The sequence below is a fragment of the Coturnix japonica genome, chromosome 21 (genome assembly GCF_054131305.1).
Source record: "Coturnix japonica strain WE chromosome 21, WE-NBRP24, whole genome shotgun sequence".
NCBI classification, from domain to species: domain Eukaryota; kingdom Metazoa; phylum Chordata; class Aves; order Galliformes; family Phasianidae; genus Coturnix; species Coturnix japonica.
Window position 1 is genome coordinate 5,109,020 of NC_140683.1, and position 6,866 is coordinate 5,115,885.

At 54.0% G+C, this 6,866-nt stretch overlaps 1 long non-coding RNA gene across 1 annotated transcript; it reads left to right on the forward strand.

Moving 5' to 3' along the window:
• Window positions 1-623: 623 nt before the first annotated feature.
• Window positions 624-3,163, forward strand: LOC107321690 (uncharacterized). Its single transcript, XR_001558630.3, has 2 exons — window positions 624-964; window positions 2,100-3,163. It is a non-coding gene; the product is annotated as an uncharacterized LOC107321690 (long non-coding RNA).
• Window positions 3,164-6,866: the final 3,703 nt, after the last annotated feature.

A 6,866-nucleotide genomic window follows, 5' to 3' on the forward strand; every position in this document is an offset into this window, starting at 1 on the left:
GCCAGAGATGGAGGGATGCTCCCACCAGGGCAGTGGGGGCAGAAAGGGATTGTTACCCTTCCAAGGGTAGGAGATGGAAAGACACCTGTCCGCAGCATGCAAGGCACAGCCCTAACGTGGTGCGCTCAGTGTGGGATCCTGCTCGGAGTGAGCCTGCTTAATTAAAGTAATTATGAGGCAGGCTGCTCCCTTGCCCCTCCCTTGCCTGTTCCTCCATGAACCAATGGGTTTGAAAACCCAGCCAGCCGGCTCCATGCTCTCCTCCTGCTGCAGCACTGCAGCTTCGGTGAGCAGCAGCCTGTAGAGCTTGTGCCTCTGTGGGCTCCTTGCTTGGCCAGAATGGCAGAGCATGGCACCATTTGCTGTGGTGCAGTTTCACTTGGCATAGCACCGAACAGCACAGCATGGGATGGCACAGTGTGGGATGGCACAGCACGGCAGGGCGTAGCCATGGCCACAAGATGGATGCACAGTACAGCCCAGCGGGTTTGCAGCAGGACGGCCTTTCCCATCCTTAGAAATGGCTGAGTGCTGTAAAAATAAAACAAGATCCTTTAAGCGGTACAAGAGAAAAAAATATAGGCAAAGCTGCAGATGTTTGTTTACTCCCAATAATTTCCCGTTTTGGTCATTTCCCGGCTCATTCGGGTGGGAGCTTCTGTGAGCAGCATCACATCCGTGCCGGGCTGCACTGCACTGCAGCACGGGGTGAGGAGCAGGGGATGAGGGGAGCAGAGATCTGCTGGGCAGGAAGGATGAGAAGCCAACAAAATCAGGCTGTGCTGATGGCAAGGAACCAAACGTCCCTCTGCGCCCTGACCTTCATTGTGTGGGGAAGGAGGGAGAGCTGCCACTGAGAAAACGTGATAAGGATGGCCGGCAGGACCAGCGTGGTTTTGTGCTGTGTGTGCATGCAGTTGGCTGGGGATCGCGTGCGGAGAGCTTGGCTGCGCTCAGCAGAGCGGTGAGTGCCGGGTGCTGCAGCAGCTGGGGATGCACTGCTGCGTCCTGCAGTGCTGGAAAAGGGGCTGCAGGAGATGCAGAGCTGCTGGAGGAGGCAGGAGTGGGGAGCAGAGGGGAGACATTGAGCTGGGGGGCACGGCTGTCTGCAGTGGCTCTGCCCCTTCCCCAAACCAGGAGGTTTTCTCAGGTGGGAAGCTGCCCCACTGCCAGCTCGGGGGTAGGAATGGGAGCAAGGCCCAAGGGGTTTCCCCTCCCTGAGGGCTGTGCCTGCACTACGAACGGCACAATTAGGGCTGAAGCTTAACTGAGTGCACTAATTTGACATCTGGCGATTTGATCGGGCTGAAGAAACTGTTTACATTCACCTTCCACTATGTTTGGTTTGCGATAGCAGCAGAACAGAAGGCGATGCTGAGGGTGTCCTGTTCTCAGAGCTTTTATGGGGGTTTCCTATGAGAAAAGCAGAGATAGGGCTGAGCCTGGCAGCCGCCCATCCAGGCCTTTTTCTCCCCATTTTTATTCCTCTCTGTTTAGCCTTCGCCTCATCTCAAATAAAAAGAGTGATTTAAAACTCTTCGCAATAAAATAGTTTAAACAGAAGTCAGTCCGCAGTCAGCGCTGCATAATGCAGGGAGAAGGCTTGCGTTATTTACTTAATTACAGGCTGATGTTTGTCAAGTACTTGTGGGTGAATTGCTTGCAAATAACAGGTGAGTTTGCTCATGCTCAGGGCCCTGAGCCCTGAGATTAGAGCTGGGTGTGGAGGCAGGAGGGTGCTGGGGGCTGCCGGTAGCCTCCAGCAAATCCCCATTGCTGGGGCTGGGGGATGTGGTTGGGGTGCTAAGCCCCTCAGGGGCCATTTGTATGGTCTCAGACACAAGGCAGCTTCTCCTTTTGTAACTTAGAAATCAGATTTAACTATTTATGGAGTCACTTTGGAAAACATAGGGCATCATAGGGAGAGAGTGGAGGCTGCTTTGGGGTGCCTGGATTTTTGGTGCTTGGCTCACAGATGCATCCTGACCTCTTGAAGGTCCTCAGGGCTCTAAAAGGGCACCTTAGGCTGCTGGGAGGGGAAATGGCTGCCAGGTGCTTGGCTGTTGTAATGGAGAGCATAGGTGGGTTCTGCCTTCCAGGTTCACAGAGTTGGGAATGGACCACCTCCCCAGTGTGTCCAGGCTAATGAAAACCACAGCTGCCCCACATGCACAGAGCAGGGAACTGACACCAGGCAGGGGACATGATTTCAGCAGGAAAAAAAACAACATACAGGAGTTAAAAACATCCCTGCTGCCATTCCTTCCCTCCCCATGGGGTACAGGGAGCTAAAACCCAACTGCTCGGATAAAGGAGTGTTCCCAAAGCTTCACCAGCAACTGAAGACATTGAAACAGAGACCAAGGAGATGAGGAATGTGTCAAAGACAGGAGCTCCATCCCCACCTCTTGCCCCATTCAACCCCATGGACACAGCACAAGGAGGTGGAGGAGCTGCCCACCATACACCTGGTGCAGGTGCTGTGCTGGAAGCAGAGGGAAGCTGCCCCGACATGGGGTGATTCAGTTCCAAATCACGCGGAGCCCACTGCACACCGCCAGAACTCTCGACTTGCTGCTTTGCCTGCGCTTGCACGCTGTGCTGGGGGTGATAGGGAGCCGGCATGGAGCCACGGGTGATCCCTCACCACGATCCGGAGTGTGGGAAAAAACGCAATCGCTGCAAACAATCAGAGGCAAAGCCAGCAGCAGCACGCAGCGAGGAATTCGGAGGCGCATTCCAGCAGGGATGACAGAGAAGGGGCTGGGAGTGCAAGAAAACACAACGTGCTGTGATTTGCTTTGTTTTGCCTTGTTTTGCTTTCTCTCCCCCCCCCCCCAACCTCTTCAGCACCGTCACACCCTGCTCGGCTTTCGAGTAAATGATGGCACAGCGGTGGGGACCTGGAGTGCTCTGTGCCTCCATGTCTCCAGCAGAGCAATGGAAATACACCTTTCAGACCTACAAAGCCTACAAGGGGAAGTTCTGTGCGTGTGGACATGGCCATGTGCATTGCATGTGGACTGCAGGCAGTACTGCTGGCACATGGGAACTCGGTGTCACTGCTGGCCAAGGCAGCATGTCCACTGCACAAAGCATGCCACCTTCCCAGCTCTTCCTGACCCACTTTCTACATGGCACAATTAAAGCAAAGCAAAACAGAGCAGGAGGAGGGGCTGGCACGGTCATTTTGTGGGGAACTGATGTAGGCCAACATACAGGGCACAAAGCACAAAGGCTCCAGAGATCAGAGCAGCTTGGGCACAAATTTATGACCTCCTCCTCATCCTCAGTGCCCATCTCCCTCCCACCCCACCAGCATCCTCCTCTCACAGGGATGTTTGATGGGCAGAGGGTCCTTCAGTGGCACGAGTAAGGGATAATTGTGAGAGTGTGCAGGGTGCCCCGTGCTGTATTTCACTCATTGCTTCAGGCAGAGCAGCCATCCGGGAGCTAAAAGCATTCAATTGTTCGCTCATGCTTTTCTTTGAAGCCCTCATTCATCCTCCAAGGTCTGTATTGATTGGGGACTCCAGGAAAGCATCTGCCCTTCTCTGCCTTCATCAATGACTTTCCCACATTAATCCACCTCTTCCCTTGATAACCACACTAATTACTCTCAGCTAAGTTGACTCTGGCAGGTCACAGGAGGATGGGAAGAGCAACCTGCTCTGTGGCCGGGCTGTGCCTTAAAGCTGCAGATTCCTGTCCAGGAGTGGCCCGTTGCCCCAGAGGGAACTGGCTGCACTGGGAGTGTGAGCACCCTGCCATGGGGCTGGCTGTGGGGCAGCACTAAAGTCCACCAGGACCATACTGGGAACGCATGCAGTTGAGTGAGGGGGTCTATTTTTCACTTGGGGGGCTTCTGTACCGCCAAGGGAATCACTGATGGTTTTGTATGGATGGGGACAGCAGACCCTGCCCCAGTGGGTGCACATCCACACCACCTGCCTGCATCCAACCAGGTTTGGGTGTTCAGTGCAATGAAGGCCTTTTGTTGTGCTGCAGGGCGTTTTAGACCACCCTACAGGCTCACACCCTCCAGCCTGGGGTGGTCTAGGCACAAAATGAGATACTTTTCACTTCTCTACCTGGGTTTCCTCGGAGAGGGAACAAGATGTGCAGTTCTCTGAGCTCTTCCATTCTCAACCATGTTAAGGTGGCACCAAGAACAGATGCATCCCAGCAGGGATGGCCTGTGCAATGGGAAGGAAGGCTGGGTGAGACTGATGGGGGAGTGGGGAAGGGGAGGGGAGATGGTGGCAATTCCACTCCTGTCCCATACCTGCTGCCTTCACTTGGTTTAAGATGGAGTGAGTTTAAAAGCACGTCAATCTGGCAAGGAGATGGAGTTGTTGTTTTATCCTGCCACAAGTCAGCTCCTGACCCAAAAATAACAGCTTTGTGCTTTAAGGCTCCCATAGAAGAAGACTTCCTGGATCTTCTGACCCTATCACAATTCCCTGTTGCTCTGGCACTCAAACCAGAGACAACCTCCTGTCCTTTTCCTTACCTGGGAGGAAAAAGTAGCTCTTCAAGCTGCAGTAAACTCAGGCTTGAGATGAAAAAGAACAACAAAAGCAAAGCATGCAGAAAAGAGAACTACGTGCACATGCAAGGTGTGCTGAGGCCATCAAATGGCTGCTGAGCTGCTGGTGATGAGGAACAGCCCCATCAGGTGAGGCTGCAGTGAGCAGAGAAGCCTCCAACTCCAGCACATGAGGTCTGTCTTGTCTTTGTTTAGATTGCAACACAGGCTTCCCTTGCCCACCCCTGCGTGCCGCCTGCTGCCCTTGGGGTCCCTATGATTGGATGCTGGTACCTGTGGGAACACGGGGTGACCATGGAAGACACAAAGACCCCTCGAGAAACCCTATAAGGACAAGGGGAGCCCCTATAGGGCTATAGGGCTCAATCCCCTCTGCTGCCCCCTACCAGCCCCAGAGGCCATTCCTGTGGCACTATCGCCATCTAGTGACACGAACCGGGCCGACCGCAGGACGCTGGTGGTCCCATACCCACCCCTGTCCTGCCCCCATCCCCGCCTACTGTCAGCCCTTGAAGGGGCGAGGGGGCTGTAGGGGCAGAGCTGGGAATGGGCAAAAGGGAACTGAGCGCCCTCCACTCCGAGCGGCTTGTAGGGTGAGGGGATACAGGAAGGTGAAAATGCAGAATGCTTGGCTTTGCTTTTATATATAAAGCTCAAACGGTGGCTCTACAGAACCTGAAAGAACAGTGCAGCCCTATCCAAGATGCTGGCAAACAGAAGCTGGGGTCTTTGCTCTCCTGGTGGAAGACAAGACCTCTGCAGCACCCCGACTCATGTTTTCAGGGGCTGACATTGACTCACAGTGTCATTAAGGTTGGAAAAGACCTCTAAGATCCCCAAGTCCAACCCCAACCCATACCCACTGACCACATCCCTCAGTGATAATGCACAACCTCATGCACTGGAGACCTTTCAGACCCAACAGCTCTTTCAAACACAGCCAGGAGAGCCCCAGGGCTCCATCCTGCCAAATCAAACTCAAATTTGCAGCTGCTATGTAAACATAATGGCTGTTTATGTGGGGGCTCTGCTGGCACACAGAGCAAATAAACAGTAACACATGGCAGAGCCTAGAAGAGCAATAACCTCTGCTACAGCTGAGCTTTGAGGCTGGGAGCTGGAGTTTGCATAGAGCTTTCAAACAGCAGCACCCAAAGTGAACTGAGCACACCTGACCATGGCTACATTGCACACTGCTGTCCCAAACCCCCAGCAGCAGCAGCAGGGCTCTCTGGGCAATAAATGGGGAGGAAATGGGTGTTTGTACACTGCAGCTCTCTCTTTTTAAGCTGCGACCGATCCATCAGAGAACTCACCACTTCCCAGAGCACATTTCATATCTGAGAACGATGAAACAAACCATCTGGCAGCTCCAAAAAGAAACTTCTCATTGGCAGGGCCTGATGCAAAGCATTTCAGTGTTTATATTCCATCCATCCTCCTCCCCCTTCCCTACGTGAAAGCCGCTGCCTCAACCCGACCTGCGTATGAAGACATCCCAGTCATTCCCAGACGCTGCATTTATTTGTGTAGCTGAGCAATGTGCTCCCAAAGCTCTCGGCTCTGCAGCTCTCCCACTCCACCTTCCTGTCGCCCAGCGGTGCTGCTTCTCTTTGCTCTGGGTATTTTCTCCTGGAAGCTTTCTGTGATCAGTGTAGGAGTGTTGCTGGAGCTCAAAGCAATGCCTAAAAAACCCTCTGACCCCCCTCCTCCCCCCAGCTCTCTCTTTCTGCCTCCCACAGCCCACATTGCGGGTTTGCTGTGGTTCCCAAAGCCCATATCCATTATCTGATACCAGCAGCTCTAAGGAGTGTATGAGTGGCCACACTGGGGTGTGCTTCTCCTTCCTAAGCATGCAGGCAGACACAGGCAATGTGTACAAGCAGCATCCCCCCCTCCACAACTGCACGTGTGTCTCTCCCCTTCCCAACCCTCAGCCTCGCTCCCTCCTCCCCATCACATCTATATTTAGTCCCAGACACAGCAAAACATTGTGCACAGCTCCTGTGGAGCGCCTGGCAGGATCAGGGCTGGGATTACTTATGGTAATTCTTCGGGCTGGGAACACCCCGTTAGCGTTAATAATGAGGAACGAGGGCAGTTCGTGCAGCACAAAGATGATCATCCCTGCAGTGCTGAGGGCTGCGTTAAAGGCTTGCCTCCATGTGAGCCAGCAGCCTTTGGCTGATGGGAATGAGCCAAGCAAAACCTCCCACGGCTGCTGGAGGAGGGCAGAAGGAGGCAGGGGAACCAGGGCCCCACCGAGCTTCCTCTGATCTGCCTGGGTGTCCCCACGTTGTGCCCGAGCTCCCACTTG